At 29.6% G+C, this 23,029-nt stretch overlaps 1 long non-coding RNA gene across 1 annotated transcript; it reads left to right on the forward strand.

Annotated features, from left to right (window-relative positions):
• Positions 1–4,533: 4,533 nt before the first annotated feature.
• On the forward strand, positions 4,534–16,964 carry LOC119662379. The gene is made up of 4 exons (XR_005250764.1): positions 4,534–4,668; positions 5,013–5,173; positions 5,248–5,341; positions 16,660–16,964. It is a non-coding gene; the product is annotated as an uncharacterized LOC119662379 (long non-coding RNA).
• Positions 16,965–23,029: the final 6,065 nt, after the last annotated feature.

Here is a 23,029-nt window from a genome sequence, read left to right on the forward strand (position 1 = left end):
TGAAAATAATACCATAGCCAAATTTTTAGATTTTAAATTAAAATTTAATTAAGAATTTAAATCAAAAATTTATTTATGAATATTTTTTGTGTACACTTGGAGAAAAGTATATTATTTTGAGTTAATTTATTTATTTTGTGTTTTTTGCAAATCAGGGTTCAATAATTTCCAGTACCTGAGATATGACAATTTCTCATGGGTGCATATTTCGTAAGAAAAAAATCTGAAATTTTTTCCTAAAACGATTTTTTTTATTTTACAAAAGAAGATCATAAAGATATATTTCAAACCTTTAATTTGATGGAAGAGGCCAGAAGAGATCTCTATGGTTAAAGAAATGTTCAATGCCAGCCTCGATAATAATATCAAATCATTTAGTAACTTTTTTTGACCATCAACATACAAGCTACTGATCATCAAAGATATAGTTTATATTGCATTTTAAATTTCTTTTTTAATTCAGTTCAATGCAATTTAAATAAAGACTCAGAATATAATAGGACTTAAAACAAACTTCTTTTAATTTTGACATATTCACTAAAATAAATTGATGTAAAGCTATTTTGTTAGATAATATTAACACTCTCTCTATTCACTCACTACATGTTTTTGAGTTCAGTTTTCACTTATGGTTAATTTATATTCTTTCGAATATTGATGAACTGAATTACATTGTTCACAATTACGACAAAACTTGAATACTGATAAAATAGTCAGTATTTTATATGCTATAAAAACAAAACAATTTTGTTATTGAAATTACTTAATGTTAACTATTACATCAGAAACAATTATTTACAATAATAATATTTTACTCACCTCGCTACTGATTTCAATCAATTTAATAATCTAATTGCTCTCACAAAACATAATATGGTATATAAAACTATGTACAGTTTAAAATTATAAATTCAAATATTTATTTGTGTGTAGTTTTCTCATATTTCGTGAATAATTGTGAATTCTTAAATAAAAACTAGGTCACTAGGTTAACATATGTGTGTGCATTCACAATAGTGAGAATTGCGAATGAACCTTTGTGAAATATGTCGATAAATGCAAATGGTAAAAACAGCTGAGGGAAAAACTTATTTATTATTATCAATTAGCATTAAAGTCAATCACGTTATCGATTTTCATAACCACAAAAAATGAACCATAAATATATTATTGAAGAACTAATGGAAAATGAAATAATATTAATGAAGTGTAGCAAACCATTAAATAAATCGAATGCGCCGTCATTTTATACACCAGGAGAAGGAGAAGGAGAGCTTATACTTCCCGAACAAAACGTGTATATTTCATAACACAAATAGAAATGATGAAAATTGGTTATCAAACAAATTCTAGCCGACTATCTCTTAAAAATTTCAGCAATTTCTGAACAATAAGACTAATCACACAGCCATGTGTTTTATATCTTCAAATTGATAACTTTGAAGATAAAGTTGCAAGAGATCTATAACATATTTTTGGGAAATTATCGAAGCGTCGGCTTAAGCAAGCAAAAAAAATATAACTTAATATTTTTGTTTATGTTATATAAAGCTAAATATCAAATAAAATATCCCAGAGAATGTTCAATTGAATCATTTCTAAAAAGTTTTAAAGGATAAATAATGTAAAATATCAACCTCAAGATTTTTGGACAAATTAGTCAAGATTAATACACGAATAGTGATTAATAATCATGATTGTTATTAAGTATGTAATCTTATTAATTGTAGAGATATGAGATATGATAAAAATATATTTCATAGATTGAAAGACGAACGAAAGATGATTGGCAACGTTGCCAAATTTCAAGGGAGGATTGTGTCGATAAGTTTTTCTACCAACACATATACCAGGTAAAAGTTAAGAAATATGACCTTCGGTAGTACTTTCCATTTAATACGTCTATAAAATCCGTTTGCATTTCTTAATTTAAATCAGTACTATATTAGTTCGTGTCTAAAAAGTGAAGAAAGTTCTGTTCTTTGATTTTTGATTATACTCCTAGTGTTGTTTTTAAAAACTTTATTAGAGGGTAAGACTTCTGAAAATGTTTTAAAAATTAAAGAAAACTATTCTATATTTTATGACAATATAATAATAATAATAATTACTTTAAAATTAATGAGTGAATAAATTTATTCAGATAGATTTTACTATTTCATTATATTAAAATAGTTTCTTTTGTGTACTGTGCTATATGCATAAAATATTTCAATATATATTCTTTGGATTGTATGCTCTAAAATGATAAAAAAAAAAACAATAAAAATGTCTAATATACCAATACACTACTACTTTTTTCTGAATCAATATATTTCCTCTTTCTTATATGCAACTTTTTGTTCTTCAAATTGATTTCCTTATTTCATTGTAATGTTTTCCATATATATTTATTTGATATTTCTTCTAGAAAATCTTGCAAAACAATAACTATTTACGTTATTAGTTAAACTCTCTTGGAATGAAATTTAATCATTTTATTCTATATTACTGTATACTTATAATAAGGTTCGTTTCTGCTGAAGAGAGATTTATATATCTGTTTCTTGGTTTTTTATAATACCCTTTTTCCCAGTTCCTGAACTTTTGTTAGGCTTCCCTCAAATTCGATTCTCCTATCTTGAGTTTTAATACTGCTTGCGAACCTATATTATGATATATTTAATGATGTTAAATGTTATTTACATTTTTTGTTTAAATTCACTTACATTCACAAAATACATTAATACAAATTTTTAATAATATATAAAACAGGATCTCCATTTCCAGCCATCTCCAAAAGAAGCTCCATATTTTTCAATCCAATCCGCTGCATGTTATTCCTTATTTAAGATAATGTTTTATTTTGTCGCCCCATTGACGTTCAGTCTTTCTATGTAGTAGATACCATAATTCTAAGGGTTACATAAAGTATGTCTCTTATAATCTGTTTTGTATACTTCTGATGCATTTTAGAAGTTCTCTGTACAATTATCTATACATAATATTTTTTTTTATAATTTTATTTTAAAAGTTAATCGTACTGGTTTTGAGAAATTCTTCCATTTCCATTTCTTCGGAGCTAATTTTTTCAAATTACTTCTGAAAATAATACCATAGCCAAATTTTTAGATTTTAAATTAAAATTTAATTAAGAATGTAAATCTAAAAAGAAATAGAAGTATTTTTTGTGTACACTTGGAAAAAAAATATTATTTTGATATTCGAAAGAATATAAATTAACCATAAGTGAAAACTGAACTCAAAAACTTGTAGTGAGTGAATAGAGAGAGTATTAATATTATCTAACAAAATAGCTTTACATCAATTTAGTTTAGCGAATATGTCAAAATCACTAATTGTTTCTTCGTTAGGTTAGGGAAATTCAATTTTTTTTTATTATCGGTTTAACTATTTTCACAACAATTTTAAATATTTCGAAAGAATATCCATTTTTGCATAAGAGCCCGCGCTTAATAGTGAAACTGATAATTTATGTTACTTACTGAAATTATTTTATAATAGTCTTTTAATATTCTGCTAAGAATCTCTGTTTCAATATTCTACGATAATTATTTAACTCAGATAATTTGTAAAACTGTTTAATCGTCTTGTACGTTCACCGGCATTGCAAAATATGTAAACAAGTATTGAAATCAAAATATATTTACAGCTGATATAAGCTGTCAAAATGCAATTCGCATACTTTTTTGAACTTTTTTGAACCATGGAAAAACCCATTTGGTTTAACTTTATTTTATAAACAATGATTAACCATATTTTGAACTCACGATTTTTTCAGTAAAAGTTTCATATATATACTCCTATTAATAACCCTGAAGAAAAAGGTAAAGAATATTGAAAAATTTGCAAATAAATAAACGAATTAAATTTTGTTTAAAGCGAAAATATATATGTTTTATAAAAGAGCGCTAAACCGAAACAGCGTCAAACGAATCAGCGTTAAGCGGGGTTTTATTGTACTTAATTCCTCCGTGCCTTTGTTTTCAGCTCAGCTGTTTTTTGTTTATATATTACTTAAAAAATATTATACATATTTCAAATTTTAGTAATTCCCCTTATGAGAAATTTTTTTTTAAATGATTTCAAATCTTTTTTTTAAATGAGCTGATTTATTGAGAATGAAATCATTTATATAAAAGCTCTATGTATGGTAAATCATTTTCATTCGTGCCTTTAATGAGGAAAACCACCTAAATGAGACAGTATTAATGTGCTTTAAAAGTTGTTGTTTTCAAACACCAAATGGAGTTGTAAAGCTTTATCTTCTTCAGTAAGTTCTTCAGTCAACAACAAATATTTTGAGGCCTTGTAAAAATATGGAAATTTGTGAAAGTGGCTGAATGGCTGAAAGTAAACAGTTACTGATGTGTTGTTACTTTTTGCTAATGTGTTACTGTGTACTCAAACTTTTGTTGTTAAATGTAAACAGTGACACTTTTTTTTTTTCATTTAAACACGAAAATGCAACACTGGTGCTCAGTCAGCTGTTGTCAACCGCTAATTATTGACAATAATCTATTCATTCAATTCAGGAGTGAAGTAATATACAGCGAAAGTTTATATAAATAAAATAGTTATGCTTCGATTAATATAATTAATCAATCGCCTTAATAAAACTGAGTTGAAACACCATTGAATTAACTACATTTAAAAGAATGAATGCTGGTGGGTGACGCTGAATTAGGAAAAATGATTTAATGTACTATATCTTGTAATTATTCATTTTCAATGCAAGTTAATAATGTTATTAAATTTAATTAACTTTAGAGTAATTAAAGTTATGAAAGTGAAAAATTAAAAAGCATTTAGATTTTCAGTGACATACTGTGTTCATACAAAAGTTGCCTACATGCCTACAGTAGGCAGTAAGTAAAAATTGATCATCAAAAATCTAAGTCAGTGTTATTCAAAATAAATCCAAAATGTGATTTCATGTTCTTGATTTAATACAAATTAGTACAAATTCTCATCATAATATTTTAAAATATAAAAGAACTTAACATTTTCAGATATATGGATAACTCGCAGGATGTGTCTTGAAGAAGAGTGAAAATTTTAGCATATACAGGTCAGCTTTCTCACAGCTTTCTCACTGTTCACATTGACCAATAAGGCCTTTAAAACTGCATATTGGAAGCTTCTGATCAACTAAGACCTTAATTGATAACACGTATTTCTTTTATCATATATCATATTTGTTGGTTTAATGAATATTTCATTGAATTTATATATTTTTGTTTATAGCACAATATGTATGCAGGAACCATTATTTTTAACACATCAATGCAAAGGCTAACGACTAGAACTTGGAAGGAATCGTTTTATATTTATTTAAAGTGTAAGTAATAATGAGAATTAATTAATTAATAATCTGATTAATCATTGAAGAATATATGAATTGACTTTGAATAAATGTGTGTGTTCAATATATGCCAGTTGTTAGCTAAGGATCTGTTCAGAGCTGTGTAGTTCATTTGTTATAATTTAGTTTTAATTTTGCAGTCATTTAGTTGTCATATAGATGAAATTCAAACAGTTGCTTTAATAACAGCGCTCAATAACTAATATAATGTTTAAAGATGGTTGATATAATATATAATTTAGATTGGTATAAATTTGAAAATTTGCTTCTAAGCCCCTCAATGGGATTTATAATGTTATTGTTGGTAAGCTAAATAATCGGTTGATCATTTTTATTAAGTTGTATACGTTGACCTGATAATATTTTCAATTATGTATTTCGTAATATTTTCGAAGTATACGAAATGTATAGAGATATATATATATACATCTATGCGTATATATTTTATGTCATAAAAATAAAAGGTTTGGAAGCATCACTTGTAATCTTAAAACATGTGTAACATGAACCGTTTTTACGATTCTGTAATACGATTCTGTCGTAAGTAAATCGTTGGAATATGCTCTGCATGCATATTCCATTTTTTTTGTTTTATAAATAGTTCTGTCTATCCACAGAATTTTTGGAAGAGAACTCTGAACGTTTCTTTATATACGATGGTATTATTATTTACTTGCATTTATGTATTCATTTGTTTGTTGCTTATAGACTATCATTTATTGTTATTTTAACATATTTAGTTTTGTCAATTAGAGAACCCTGATTTGTGAAATTGCCAGTTACACATCTATTGTACCCATCAATTGGTATACTTTGTCTTATTGGATTACCATTTTGCTTAGATATGTTGATATTTAGATGTATCTTTTACTTTTGATGTGTTACATATACTCACATATTCGTCTCGTAAATGTTTTATATACGAGTTTTGTAAAAATGTTATTTATAATATATAAATACTGTATATATAATACCACATATATAATATATGGTATTTATAATATATGGAATGTATATTATATATTTGAAAAAAAATCAAAAGAATTCTTCATAAAAATTAGAAATAATTTGCTTAATTGAAATGTGATAATTGTTATTCTACTTTGCTTTAATGAAATAGTTTCTCATAAAAAATTGCTACAACGTCTACAATATATTTAACTTATTTAAATCAAATATACGAACATTGTCTTCTACGGAAAGAAAATAATTACAAAATTTCTAATAATAAATTATTTTATTTGAATATATTAATGCTGTTTTCAGCAAGAAATAAAATTAGTAACAAAAGGCCTAATTTATAATAATAATTTATGTTATTCAAATATACGAATACTGCTTAATGTCTGGAACAACACTACGGGTCAGGCAACAGTTTGAAATGTCTTGAATGACTGCTGAACTATTTATCTCTTATGACTCTTACCCTGAATCGTAATGCGAGAGGTTAATCAACTAATCAGGGCTTATCTCGTCCATTTCCTAGAATTCTACAACCAAAACTTGTACCAATAATCAAGCAAAGCAAATTTGATTAAATTAAAATCATAAAGGAAATTTCTGATTCTACTGTCTGCATTCTAATGCAAAAATCTTAAACTTTATAGCAGCGACACAAACCGATTTTCTAAGCCAATTTAATATTATATATCCGAGATGTACATAGATGCAAGGTCTCGTACTTGTATGTATGTGAAAATAGTTATGTGTTCAGTTTTTTGGCCAATTTGTGAGTATGTTTTTGGAAAAATGAAAAATGTGTTCGATACGTGACAACGATAAATGATTTGAATTTAAAACTCATTTCGAAAATTGTTTACAAAAAACGTGTACAAACGAATTGCAAACTCAACCTCTGCAGCCAATCTGTACGCCGAGCCAGACCAAGGCAAGTCAACCAGCGGTGGTTGATGGGACCTCATACCAATTCGACTTCTTTATCAGTCTATGCCTGGTAAGCAAATAGAGCGGTCCGCAGTAAGGCAATCTAAGGCACGCGACTGACTGAGTTCGCGTTGTTAAATTCTGCAGTGCCTGGTTTGCAGTGCCATGCAATTGTTGTCGATATTATGTTTAATGTCCTCTCGTATTCGCCATATAGAATACAATTGAAATTCCACTAAAACCAACTATGATTGCATAAAATATCACGTATTTTAACATCTGCATATTTTTTGGGTTTTTGCCAGGAATACAACAAGAAGAAGAAGAAGACGTATTCATAAAGCTGCAACAACAAGAATAATATGACAAAAATGTCAAATGGCATTTCATCCACAATTCATGCATTACTCGATTCTTTACAATTTTATTCATTTATATTTTTCCATAAAATTGTAACTTTCTTTGGTTAAAGCCACCATAAGAAACTTCAAAACTTAGACTATAATAGACTATAATATATTATATATAAATAAATCTTAAGTGATTGCACATCCAGTCAAACTCAGCTCTATTGTTTTTAAAGTCACATATCTTTTTAATAGTTCGGAAAAACCTACAAATCTGAAACCAACTAATCGTTGCTTGTAGCCATCATATTTATGGGCTCAGCCAAAGATGATCCTCTCTTCTGTAAAAGTGTACCTCATGTTGTTTTTAACAATAAAGTATTTGTGGAGGAATGATTGGCAGCACTATAGTGGCCCTAACCGGTAAATTAAATGACAGTAAAATTAATTTTAAATTAATTTTATTAATAATAGAATACAAATATTCAGCAGTATTTTATTAATTATTTCAATGGAATGGAAATAATAATAAATAAAATTTTTTTTTCGCACTGCTGATTCTGGGGAAGTTGCTTATTACTTAAGCTTATGTTCTTAATGCTTAAAGAAATGTTTTTAAATTTTTCTTTCATCTCATCACTTGTGATGATCATCGTTATTATGATAAACCAAATAAGCAATTTTTTCAACTGGAAGCTAAATTACTGGTTTTCCCTTTAATGGGCTATTATAACAAAAGCAACCATTATCTGCAGATTCATAACGAAGAACGTTATTGGTATGATCTTAGTGTAACCTCTGCTAGATTATATTATTGACTTATTCAATATTAGCTGTGTTTCAGTCAACAGTGATCTGGTTCTTTGCAGCTGAAATAAAAGTAATTGGTGATGCATCATATTTGTCTGTTGCTTATTTATTTACAAAAGGCTGGCTTACTTTTTTACTTACGAATGCACAACCTCTTCCTGCACCACATCAGATCAAAAAGTTTTGATCGTTACTTACTGTCAACCTCAATTTTCACATTGAATCAGAATCTGATTTAGATCAATGTCTGCCTCACCAGATTATTATTGCTTCACCTGCGATCACAAACTGATAGTGCTACTATTGAAACTGTTCTAAACTTTTCTAAAATAATTAAGTTTTCGTTATCTAATCCATAAGGTGTACATTCATAAATGACTTAATATGCATACGCAAATCAATTACTTTTTCAGGCTACGATTCCTAATATCCACTCTTCAGCGTTTTCAACATGAGGTCTATTACCATAAGAGGAAGTGAAATCTCTGTTAATTTGTTTTTGAAGCTTGTCCCAAACAAAAGTTTAAAATGTGTATTAAATCTTAAATACTTAGTATGTTAGCAGATTGCAAAAAATATTAACTTAATATATTTAATTGGAAATTGCCTCAATTCACTTATGAGGACCTGACAAAAATATGAAATCATAGCAGCGGAATTGCACACAACTTCAAATGCATATGCGCTGGTATATCCTTAACAAGGCTAATTATCATTTCATTATAACCATTAGCTGCCATAATATTGGTTAGCGCTGATTTTAAGGTGATAAAGCAACAGGACTCACGCGATAAGCTGAAATAATTATATGAAAATATTTGAATAGAGTGTAAAAATGTTTGCCATGCATACTCTGTGTGTTGTGCGGTACACTATGTACTCTAAATACGCACATAGTAGTCCTTAAGCATGCAGGTAGTGTTAAGTAGCGAATGTGCAATCGTATTCAATTCCTGTTTCTGGCTCTGTGTCCGCATGCAAAACTCAGATAATGCCAAATATTGCGTTTAACCACATTTGAATCATGCTTACCGGTAGACAAATTTAATATGTGGCCATGCCAGCCAAGCGCTTTAGCACACAAATTCGTTTGTATGCTTATATGGCTGTATCTATATCTATATCTGTATCTGTATCTATATCTATATAGCTTGCATGTGTGTAATTATATTTTGTTGATATTTTTGCACATGCGAACTTCCATTAGGTACGTACGTTAGGTGTTGCACAATCCATTAGTAATTCCGCTAACGTTAATTGCTAATATTTACGGTCTAAAACGTTTTCTCTTTAATGATTTGAATGGGAGTTAGACACCTAAAGTTTTAATTATTATGGAAAAATGATATGCTCTAATGATGTCGAAATTGCGGAATTGTGTGATAAAATTAGGAAAACTCAAACGAAAGTAATTTTTGTTTTATCCGAAAGCACGTAACGGAGCTGTTAACACAGATTTAACGTCAAATTGAATCTTATTACTAAAATAAGAGACTTCGTCTCCATGGGTGGGTATTTCCTTTAATGCATAATAATAAAACTAATAGGAATATAATTATTCAATTAATTATACATATTTATAAAATTAAGAGGAACTTAATTTTTTAATTAATTATAGTTTTTAATATCCACAATACTTATGTTTGCTTCGAACATGCGACTTCCAATTACTGAAATGGATTGCGAATTTACTTATAAATCTATAAGACCGTGTATTCCAAGAAAACTAAATATATAATCAACATAAGATGTTTTGATCTAAGAATAGTGGTAGCTCTTTATTGTTTACAATGGGAAAGAAGAGTGAGAGAACCGATTGCCTTAAATCAAACCGTTGAGGAATATGTAAGGGAAGTATAATGAATCAAGCTAATAAATGTCGCCCTAACGTAGCGAGACGAATAAAATCTTAAATAGATTACAACTAGGCAAGTATTCAAGCTGGTGGACTCAATGTCTAAGTTGAAACTAAATTTAATGAATAAATTTACAGAGTATTTATATATATTTAATATCACTAACCTAATAACACTAACCTACCTGAATATTATGTTCTCCTAATATTTTTCATACAAAAATGCTTATTATGCATTTTAATTGATTTTAACAGCATTTATTTTATTATCTGTTAGTTTGAGCTAAATGAAATTCCAATGCAAGTTAATGCATTTTAAAAATTTTATATATACAAAACCAAAGGATCAAGTCACTTTTCTATTGCGCTTCTTCGCATGCCCAGTGTGTGACCAATGCAGAAGGCAGGTCTTTGCTCTTGACATGTGTCGGTGTCGAGTAATATGAACACTAGTTACGTATATCATCATTTTATTGTCCACTAATAATTATTTCGTTTGTTGACAATATAATTAATATAAAGATATAGTACACCGTCCTACAGGTGAGCACATCCACTAAAAGTATGCTATTCTAATGCCCATAGCCAAAGTTGTGCATCGAATAAAGAAACATGATAGCATCATTCACTTATTCTATCACCCCAAAAATAATCGTCTAACGAACTATTTTATTTCATATCTAGTAGCAGATTAGATTGCTATAAAACTTCTCGTAGTAAAGAACAGCACTGTTGTTATTCAGCTTCCGATCCATAACTTAAATTAGGACTCCACAATTATATTGGTAAGTGTTGTCACCAACTTTGTTTTTTATTAAGCTCTATATGCTTTTTTATATGTCATATATGTTAGAGTGGATCACTTGCTATTAATATTTTTCGTAATATCACTATGGACTTGCTTCATATAGACCGAATGAGACTTATATCGCTTAAAATAGACTGCTTTTGGTATAAACAATATAATATTTAATCCTATCTAAAACATATAAAAATAAATGTTTATTTCACTTGATGAAATGCCGTTTCTAGACTTCAATGCTAGCAATGGACAGCGGTATGGCAACCCTTTCAGATCCATAGCTTTTGATCTGTTAACATACTCAATGTTTTATTGAAGTAGATTGCGAGTCGACAATTACAATGTTAAGCGTTATCAACTGCAACTACGACTTCTAAACGAATATATATTTTGGGGGAGGCTTTTAGATTTAAGTGCAAAAATATTATTGTTTTTTTTTACACAATGCAAACCCTTAAATAAAGCAGCCATGGATTATAACGTTCAGCGGGAACTGCAAAAGTTAAGCCTGTTTATGATCATTTACATCACAGAGCGATGTTGCTTATATCAGAATTAAGCATTCCGATTATCACTAAGTCCAATACATCACAGTTATAAAATACTTCATTTATCTATTTATTTTTTGGTATAGCTGCTTTTGTTATAAAAATTTTATTGAACATAAAGTGCTGATTAAAATAATAAACTTTGTATTCTGTTATAGCAAAAAATAATTTAAGGTCTTTTGAAATGTTAAATGTCCATTGGGGTCCGTTATCCTCTAACTCACTTGTACATTACAAGCTGCAGTGAAACAAACAAAAAAATGTTCGACATTGGCAAAGTTTTTAGTTCAGCACTTTTACTCGTGTTTATCTAAATTAGTTGTAAAAGATTTCGTTGGCATATTTAGGACGAGCCGATATCACCGTGGAACAATTACTCGCCACTCAAACTGTGTCAATTTGCCCGTTCCTCAGTTAATGTCAATAAACTATTTAGCTAATCCGCATCCAATTTGAGTTGAGGAACTTTTTTAAAGTTGCCTTGAAACTTCTCAAGTGCTTGTTTTCTTCCGTAAGTATTTGAGAGTCACTACGACTTTAACCAATATCATTGAAATGAAATTTTAGTAGAGTTTCTTGTAATTTTTCGAGTTTTCACAAAAACAAAATTAATTAAAGTTTTTGTTGAAGCACCTAAATCCTTACAATTTACAATTTCCAAATGAAAAATCAAATGACTTTTTAAACTAGTTTTCTAACTTCATGAATTATGCATCGTACATATGATGGTCTGGTTTCTTCAAGGATTAAGTGTCAAACGACTAGAGTATTTGCTTATCACAGCTGATTTGTGGAAAGACATGTTACTATGGAATTCGATTGTGGCCATTTGCATAAAGGCAATAGAGTTAAGGTACCGCATAAATCTGTAAATTTTATAGAACATCGTAGCACATTTGTAATATGAAGAAGGATATAGAAAAGAATAGTATTCTGCATGCATCTACGATTTGCTATGTCATGGATCACATCTCGTAGTTCATTAATGAACTAAAAAATAAGCTTTCCGCTAATTATAAAAAAATTAAGCTAAAACAAGAAAATATAATAATTTCAGCTTTAACACATTATATTGAATATCATTGAAGTTTCATTTATATGATAATATATACATAATGTAATACATAACATATTTATAACATTATGTATAACATACATATATATACCTAATATAATGTATAATAGTACCCATAAGCGCTGCTATAAATAAGATAAATCTAAAGTATCAGTTTGTAAAGTATCTGTACCCAAATCTGATCTTATCGATATCATCTTTACCACGAATAGTTTCTTCTACAATAGAAATCTCGATTCTATAGTATATCTAGATAGGATTATTTTAAATACAGTTCTGTACCATACAAACAAAACATCAGATATAATTTCTTCTGTTTTCTTTTATTTTTGGTTTCCTATTAAAACAGGATATCGAGGCATAGTCTTTTTCTTCTTATTTGGGTATAGCGTAGCGGGTGTTTTTTTTCCGATACGAAGCTGCTGACCTTGCGATCAACCCTCAACCTAGAGGACCAGATTCCCAGCAAATCTGGATGTAAAATTGGTGTTTGGTAACTATAGAATTTCCCCTCTGCTAGGTGTTTTCAGGTTATACCGCCTGTGCTCTGTCGTCAGAGCGTCGTATTCGAGAACAGGATAAACCACATGTAAATGAGATTGACTGTTGAGAAGGCTAGGCTGTGTATTCGCATCACTCCCCCATTAAGGCACACACTTCTGCCTCTTGTATCCCTATTTCTTATAAATGTGTCTAGCTACAGCTGACCACCAAATGTTAATCAACTGGTTGAAATAAATGAGTCAATATATTCTAGTGAATATTATTGAGTTTGTTATACCGATTGCAGACGTTAAATGTATTTTTATCATATTTCTCAGTAAGATGACTCAGCCAACTTATTACTTTTCACATTGACATGTTAGCAAAACTATTCTTGAAGAAATTCAGACAGTTGCTTGATTTCCTAAGAAACAGATCACTGTTTCTTATGTACCAGAGGGTCTTTACAACGTATTGTAGGAGATTATTTTGGAACCGATATATTACTTTTAAGTTTGTTTTGATGATGCAATCTGAAAGCTATGTTTCAGTATTTGTTTTGTTTATTATTAACAGAATTGTAAGTTACCTGAAATGATTTTCTACTTATAAGTTACTTCAGGTTTTGTAGTTTGATTTCTAACATTTCTTTATTGTGTTAATGTTCTATTTTCATTTTACCTTGGCGTCCGGAGCTCATTTGTCAATATACTTTTATAAAATTTGGTCCTTTAAAAATGTGTCTTATAGTACTGCTCATTCTAAAAATATGTTTCCGTTATTTAAAATATAAACTGCTAGATTTTTTGTGAAGAAAGCTTATAGCTACGTCTCTAAACTAAAAAATAATGATGAAATAACTTGATTTGTTTTGCGTGAAGGATATTTAAGCAAAATTAAATTAATTTTCTATTTTTATTTTCATTCTACGATTGTTAAGTATTTCAAGTCAGATAACTTCATCCTAACGGAATACATATATACAGGTTTATTTATTGCATTGCTTTAACCAAACTTACTGAAATATTGCGATAAAATTTATCTTAAAGTCTTATTTGTAACATATCTTGTCTTATTATCCTGAAATTCGTGTTCGGGGAAACCTCAGAAATATGATAGCTATGCCCAATAACTCAATTAATACCAGAGCGTTTATTTCAATACGAAGTAAAAAGCACTTAGCACAAATTACAATCAATTTGGAAGCAGACAGGATTTCATGGCGGATTTTATGGCAACGGTTGCACATATGCGTTTAGGAGTCGAACAAGGTCATTAATTACGAAAAGGAAATTAACACAAATTGGCACCAAATGTTGCCAAAAACTCCTAAACTACATTAACAGGAGTCGAAAATATTATTTGATGTCCCTGAATCAGAAATTCAAGTTCAAAACGTATTTGGTGAGTTTACGTTCAGTTTTTTTAAGTTGTGGACAACATTTGTATTCTAATGAATTATCAACATTTTCAGTGGTTTTTTATTTAAAATTAAATACTTCAGTTCTCTTGTAGGGATATTAATATAAAACAATAAGTACAAAGTACTTATGAATTTCAACAGCATAGTTTCTTTTTATATGATTATGATTTCGTTTTCGAATGGAAAATACAATAAATTTTTAAACTTCAAATTTAACAATGAGCTATGCTCTAGCTGTGTGATGGAAATAATTGAAGTACCAAATACTACAATAAATCAATGTCAGTAAAAAATATGGGCAACTCAATTTGAAAGCCAATTTTCTGACTGAACATACACCACTTAACCCACCTTCTTATCACCTTCTATTTATCGTTTCTTGTAGATATCTAAAGTGATGAGCTTCAGTGTCTAGCACCCTAATGATTTTTACTGTGTACTGTAATCTTGCATTATGTTACACTACTACTAAAACTATGTATATCATTACCCACATTTTGCATACCTAAAACTCATCCATTCCTATGTCACCTCATACTCATGAAAGACGTATCTACTCAGTAAAAACTCATGATTAAATCACCATCATATGTACATCATCACATCTTCACATATTCTGTTACCTGAATCCAATTACATTCATTTTACAAAATTTAGTAAATTTGCAAATTATTCGATTATTATTTTTTAATCTTATATTTGTATTAAGAATTAATTTTATTTTTTTTTTAAATCTTCTTTTTCAATTAATGTCAAGGGTCACTAAGCAGGTCGTAGCCGTCAAAAAAATGAAAAAAAGAGAACACAAGGTTATAGAATAATTAGATAACAACAAAGCTCAATCCAAAAATTCTGATCACTAAATATTTAATTAAAATATTTTTCCAAATTTATTTATTTAAATATATTTATTTAAATATATTTATTTAATTTCATTATTTTTAAATAACGATTATATCTATTTCTTAATAGAAGCGTATAAATAATAACTAAAAAACAACAAAAATTATACTTAATTAATTAATATTTTTTTCTGGCAATACAGTTGTTTTGGTTATTGTGAAATACCCATCCCTAGTAGTCTTTGTAAATGTTTGCTTGATGGTTAGTCCGCATATAATTTTTGGACTATAACTGCCAGGCTAAGAACTTTGAATTTAAAGCAATGACCGTATTTTCAAACCGAGCCAACCAAAACCGATACCAAAGTTTAAAATTTCAAGTCTATTTTAATTTCTTCTGAGTACAACAAATAAATATTCCTTTTCATTTAAAAGTATATATATTATTTAGTATAGTATACATAAAGTATATATTACTTTTCTAACACTCCTTTTAGTTTTATGTTACGAGGTTGAAATAAAAATAGCATTTTATATATAATTTTTTGATCTAATAATATCAGCTTCAAACTCTGATCAACAACAAATTGTTTGATACCATATTTACTTAGTTATATTAATGCTACCTCTTCTCATCTCAGCAGTTTTCTATTTTCATTTATTGAACCTTAGTAATATTCAATATCAGATATTTAAACTCTAGAAAAGGCACTGACGCAGAAAGAGACATTGTCCAAGCAGAATAAGCCAGATCCAAAATCAAGATCTCCGACAGTGGTAGTAGAAAAGGCTTCGGAGATCCTACAAATGAGGATCTCCGTTGATGGAAGTAGATAAGGCTTTGGCGTTTAACTTAATTGAAAAACTCTTGTATATTATACCTATAAATAAATACATCATTGATTCTTTAAGTATTATCAACAATTTCTTTATGCAGATATACCTATTAAGTTATATGTGCCTAAGGTAAGAAGTTAATATTTGTTTATGTATAATATGTTAATCGAAGATTAATGTGTATATTTTGATTTAAAATTGTTGCATATTTTTATATGGACTAATAAGTCTATTTAATGAAGCATAAAAGTTGATATATATGCTAACACTTTTTTATTTGTTGTCATGTATATTGACTATTTTCGTTAGATCATTATAATATAATTTTTAATATTATATTACTACATATGTTCATGTTAAATTAATGGAAAAATTTCTTCTCTTTTAGGAATACGAAATTGCTAATACAACTTAAAATTCCAGTGACCTTTGTATTATTTCATGAAGAGTAGATTGAAACTACTGATGTACTTTGTTGAGACAAAGTGTTTTATACAAGCCTTCCGATATTCGGATTACAGAGAAATTTCTACACTCCATGCTAATAAAAGGATAAGCTCTATTTAACAGACATGTTTTTCAATCATTATTTATATCCAAAAATGTTCTTTAAAGAGAAACAGAGTTTTTAACAGAACACAGTTTCCAATTTCGTCACTGTACTCTTAACAGAACTTTCCAATATGTGTTGACATTGCAATATTATATAAAAATAATTATATCTTAGTCTTGTCAAAAATAAGCAACTATTTTTTTTTATTGATTCAATAAACTAACTGCTTTTAAGCGCATTTTTTAAAAATATTCAAATATATGAAAGCCTTTTAACTGAACAATACTGGCTCAGAAGTTTCTATCCTCACCTGATATTATAAAATCCTCAACAGAATCTTCAAGATAAGATATTTTGGCCTTCATTCGAACAGCTAAATATCTTTTAAGTGATTAAATGGTTAGCAGTACAGAATATATATTATACTCCTAGTGCAGTCTTGAATCACTACCTTGCATATTTGTAATTCTAAGCATATACGCAACCCTTTCGTTCTTCGATTGCATTGAACTTATTTTGTTCTAACAATACAGGATGAGGGCACCTAACACAGGATGTCGGAAGAGTTTTATTAAAATCTTATTATTCCTGTTTTATAATTATTTTCTTTTCGGAGGCTCACAAAGCTTACACTATTAAGAAACTTAAAGTAAAAATGTATTCCTTAACGTAAATTAATGTAAAATATTTAAGAAGTTCGACGGGACGAAGGAGAAAGACTGAAACGAAGCTGCCTTCTTAGCACTGAGGCAGATTCTTTCGCATAAATTTCGTATTCGTAAGGATTTTGCTGCCTTCTGAGGTAACTCGGTTACCAGGCAACACACGGTACCGGCGAGGAGCTGCCTTTGCTGCAAGCGCTGTTGCACGTATTTGTTGTGCTGCTGAGGCGAATGTGTTGCATGTTGCATGTTTGTAATTAAAATTTGCATATTCTATGTAAATTGTTCTGAGATGAAAATGATATTATTGTTTACGCGCATATGTGCAGCGCCGGCCCCGCTAAGATGCGAGTGTAATGCAAGTAATTAAATTTTGTTAATTTTGTTAAGCATAGTTAAAATTTAATAAAGGCTCTGCAAGCTTAAGAGCTGCTAATAATACTCGCAGTAAATGAAGTTCGCTCCTGGTCTGATTATCCAAACAAGATATTCGGCAGTGCAAAATTCTAATCTGTGTGCATTTGAATTGCTGTTGATCAGAATCAGAATCTGTATTGCCTGTGCAGAGCAAGACTAAAATACTATTCTTCAGGTACCTTGTATGAAGTTTCTAAAAGAAAAAAAAGCTTCAATCAAAACCGGAGGTGCAGGTGTTTAATTAACCTTAGATGTTTCAGAATTTTCAAGAACAATCGTTTGAAGGACAATAGCTAGGGCTTTTAGTTCCCTTCAACGAAATTCTATTGTGTGAACGTATTTAAGAGTTTTTATTTGAACAAGAAAGTTAATTAAATTTTCATTAATGAATTGGGGAAAGGATAATTTTGGCAGCAAACAATAAAAATTTCACTCTACCTTTTACTTTCCTGGTGTTTTTTTTTTGTTTTTTTTTTTTTCATTTTGACTTACAAAAGAGCAGCACAAAAGCACAATACAAAGTTCACTGAAGTCAAAATTTTCACGTGGTACAGTTCCCATGTTTAACACTTTAATTCTTATTAATTTTTAAGTGTTTAAATCTCAAAAGTTTTTTAGTTTTCTAACAATTTAAACTGTGATTTAGTGGCCGAGTTCAGGAATGAATTACTTTTGTTGCATTCTTCCTTGTTTTTGAAGCTTCTGTGCTTATTTGAGGCAAAATAACTATGAGAAATGGGGAAAACTTTTATGAACTGGAAACAGGAAAATAAAAATTGTGTTCAGAGTTATGAATTATATTGGAAGCAATTTACGTGGAAATATTCGACTAACTTAATTCTTCACAAAAAGCAGAACAATTAGTATGGAATATAATCGAATAGGCTGAATGATTTTGTTACTACAGTAAGTAGTCTGAAATGTTATACATTATTTTAGTGTCTTCACAATGATATAGCGAATATAGTCCTTTTTACGGTCAGCATATGGTAAGTTACGTTTAATGATGAAGACATGTAACTAACTTATCATTCCTTACCCACCGTCATCTAGTAGATAGATCATATGGATTGATACCGAATTCTTTTAAATTAACTAAAAAACATATTTGATGTCATATTTTTTACATATTTTGAAATTTTAGGGAGAGTATATTTCATCCATCAAAATTTTATGAATATTAATTTGTTGTCTATTAACGTCTTTCAATTTAGAAGAGTTCTTATAGCAATGAAATCAAAAAAACATTTTAGTTGTAAAACCTGAAGACTTTCGAAATTCTTATGAAATTAAACTGCAAAAAGTTGACAGTAAATGAAGCTTTAGTCAACTCAGTAAATGTTCTAAGATTTGTCCAAAATTATAAAGTTCAGATCAAAAATTTTCTCATTAAAATATTTGAGTTCGTAAACAACTCTTTGAATTCTTAAGCGGCGCCACATTCTCATTTAGAAATGAAAGCGAAAAAAAATAATAAATACTTCACCTACTAAAATCTGATAAAGATGTGGTGTGAAAAGTCTCTCCAGCGGATCCACCCAATATCTAAAACATCTTTTCATACATTCGATGAAAATACTCTCAATATACAATCGTAATATCACAATAAATAAAACTTAAGTACTCGTATCATTTATGACTGAATAATTAATTTAATTTGCTGTGTCCGTGAAGATAACTGAAATCGATAATGAAATTCTTACTCATATCTTAGGTATTTAAATAAGCTGTACTCAGTTTTTAATGATATGCCCTAATAAGAAGAAAACTTGTACTGCAAAAAAAAAATATTGAAATACTTTTCAGATCAAAAGCAATTTTATTTCATCAAACATAGAATTAAATATAACATAAATTTTTATGCAATAATCACAAACAGCTCGAAAATAAAATTTTTTAAGAGAATTAGCGTACACTTCCCTAATTGTACTTCCTACCCCTACTTAACCGCTAATTCTCTTTACCTAATCAATTTAATTCTTAGCGAATAAAAAACGAGTCTTTTCAGCGGTCAAACGCTGAATAGCAATCACCTTTTTAACGACAAGACCAAGACGTTTTTTTAAATCTTTCTTAATGCTATTAGAAACTTTGGTAACAACCTTACGACCGGATCCACTTGCTTCTTTTAAATCCTTCTTCTTAGCGCGCTTAGCCTTGGCGTCAGCTTCATCTGTGGATTCAAGAGATGGCGCTACTGCTTTCTGTTTAGACCCAGAAGCTTCAACGTTGACATCTTCATCGGATACTGAAGCTTTAGTTTGATCATTCTGCTTTGGGATATCAGCTGCAAGTTGATCACTAGAATTTGCAAGTGTAGTTAAGCCGCCCTTTTCACTTTCACCATCAATGCTACCGCAAGCAACAGAGGCAGTTAGTTCTTCACTTTCACAGACATTGACCTCAATCGCAGACGCACCAACTTCTGTACGATTTTGCTCATTAAGCTCAGAAATATTAAGAATAATGTGATCCCCGGAACCATCAGATGGTATTACTTCATTCTTTTCATAGGACATAGGTTTAACGGCGACATCAACCTCCATTCCTACACACGCACAAACCTCAATACCAATAGAAGGACAAAGAGCATTAGTTGTGGTAAACTCTTGCTGCTTAAGTTCAGTAACTTCAGCAGCAATACGATCACATGAACCATTGGCTGACATTGATTCCTTTTCCTTAGTATCTGAAGCTTCAAAAAGCTCAGAATCATCTGAGCTACCAGCTGGTATTAGTTCATTTTGCTTAGCATCAGAAACTCCTGAAACGGAACGATCATCTAATCCATCTCCAGCCATAAGTGCCTCGTCCTGGTTTTGAGGAACCTCAACGGTAACACTACCAATAACTTCGTTCTCCTTAGAGTCAAGAAACTTGGTGTCACTATAGTTATCGGCACCGTCAGTTGAAGTGTCCATTTTTTTTACAAAAGAAATTTACTTAAAATATGTTTCTCCGGACAATTTTGTAACGAGTAGGAGAAGAAATTGAAATTGAATGAAAATAAAAATTTCTTGATTAAAGATTATAAAAAAAAATACTTTTAAACAGCATGCTTAGTTAAATAAATGAAAAAATCTTTTAGTTGGATTTATATATTAAGCAAAGTGAATTTATTTAAGGAATTCATTTGTGTTAACTTATTACTCTATATAAATAGATAAATATTGGTTTAAGAAGCCACAAAAATCTCACAATATTACTGCAGCCATACAGTCTCTATATGGCATGTATTCAATTGGCAACATTGGATACCAAATGGAGCATTGGATAAGTGTTTGTAAGTAAATCAGTAAGTTTCTTATAACTGAAAGAAAATCTTTCTGTAAGATGAAGAAAATGCATGGCATCTGTGATATTGCCAAGGAGTTATTCTGTTCACTCAATTCGTAAACAGTTGAGGAACTATCATTAAATTAACATGAGCATTTAGGTATGAGTATTCAATCGCGGGGAACGAAGTTCATTTACAACAAAACAATTACTGATGAAATATTCGCATTTTGTATTTTGAAAAGTAATTAAAGAAATCATTAAAATTTCAAATCAACGCTCACAACTTCGGTCCAGATGCAAATTGGCACTGCCTGCAATTAAAAATTACCCATAAAATTGCTTGTTGTAAGTTAACAGCTGCGGGCAATAAAGCGAAAAGCTGCCAAAATCATTGATATATACTGTTTGTACAACAAAAGATACATTATCGCAGACATAAATCATTGCAATGCAGCAGTGCTGTGACAGCAGCGCACAGTTAAGGTTGTGGCTTATTTGCCATGCCACTTCCACCGACCGCACGCCATTCATTTTCCAAACCAAACATGAAACATGAGCTCTGCTATTCTCTGCTCCTCCATTGACATGGAACTGGTAACGTATGCCGCTCACTGTCATATTCACGTCTAAATCGGTCGTTTTTTAAATTCTGGTGATGGCTGCAATGGTCAACAAAGAGCAACTATTTTGTGTTGTGGGCAATAAATTGTCAATTTTGTGAGTGAACAGCCGAGCAAGTAAATGAAAAGTCCGCTGTTTCGGGTTCGCTGGAAGCAAATAAGAGTTTCTGGATGAAAATAGTAAACGGAGTAGCTAATTTATTTAAAACGTTACTAGTTTACATAAAAACGTAATAAATGATTTCGTTTTTTTTTTTATTTTAAATTTAGCACTAGAAATTAGCTTAGAATATTTTCACAAAAATCTTCGATAGATGAGCTCTTATATGAGTAATTATATTCCAGTGTCAAGGCATTCTACCTTGATAATACAATTAATCTGTTTTGTTACAGACTTTGTGAAATCACTTCCATTGCAATTTTTTTTTTTGATTTTCTAGAGCCATTATCATAGAGATTATGCTGCTTTAACTATCTTATGTCTTTATTATTCTTAATTTAAACTCCCTTTTTTCTTTCCCCTTTTTTTTTAACTGTCAAGCAAAGCACCTCGCACCTTTAAAAAAGTTGAACTTTGTATCTTTTTTTTTCATTAATTGTATCTTTAATTTTTTTTTTAATTTGACGTCAGTAAACTCAGTTTCTGTATATTTGGTATTAAAAATGACAGCTGCATCATATTGATAAAATTAAATTATGAAATATTTGCTTCATGACAATCCACCGAAATCACATTAAAATCGATGCCTCTGATAGCAAACTGGACCCAAGTGTTTTAGTACCCGTCGCTTATCGCTAAAAAAGAATCAAAATACTTTTTTAAGGTTAGAAAAAATTTCACGATATTTACCACTGAAAAGCCACTGAATGCAAATTAAGAAATTTCGGAATCTGAAAAACGTTTAAAAGTTTACTGTTTCCTTCCATATTCGCTCTTCACCCTTTCCTTGCTCCCTAACCAATTTACCTTATTTAATCTGATTTATTATGAGGGCAATTGCTTGATTATTGAAACCGCTTAATTTTCAAAGAAATTATTAAATGCCTTTATAAGACTTTTAATTACTTTTAATCAGAATTTTTAATAAACACTTTTTTAATGTAAAAAATATTAGCGTAAAAAATGAAGCTTATATAAATATATATAAATATATAAAATAAAGGATGGGCCACAAACTTTTTCAACATTAACGGATAATTTATCCCGTGTCCCTTTAATCACATGCC

This window comes from Teleopsis dalmanni, chromosome X (genome assembly GCF_002237135.1).
Source record: "Teleopsis dalmanni isolate 2A chromosome X, ASM223713v2, whole genome shotgun sequence".
NCBI classification, from domain to species: domain Eukaryota; kingdom Metazoa; phylum Arthropoda; class Insecta; order Diptera; family Diopsidae; genus Teleopsis; species Teleopsis dalmanni.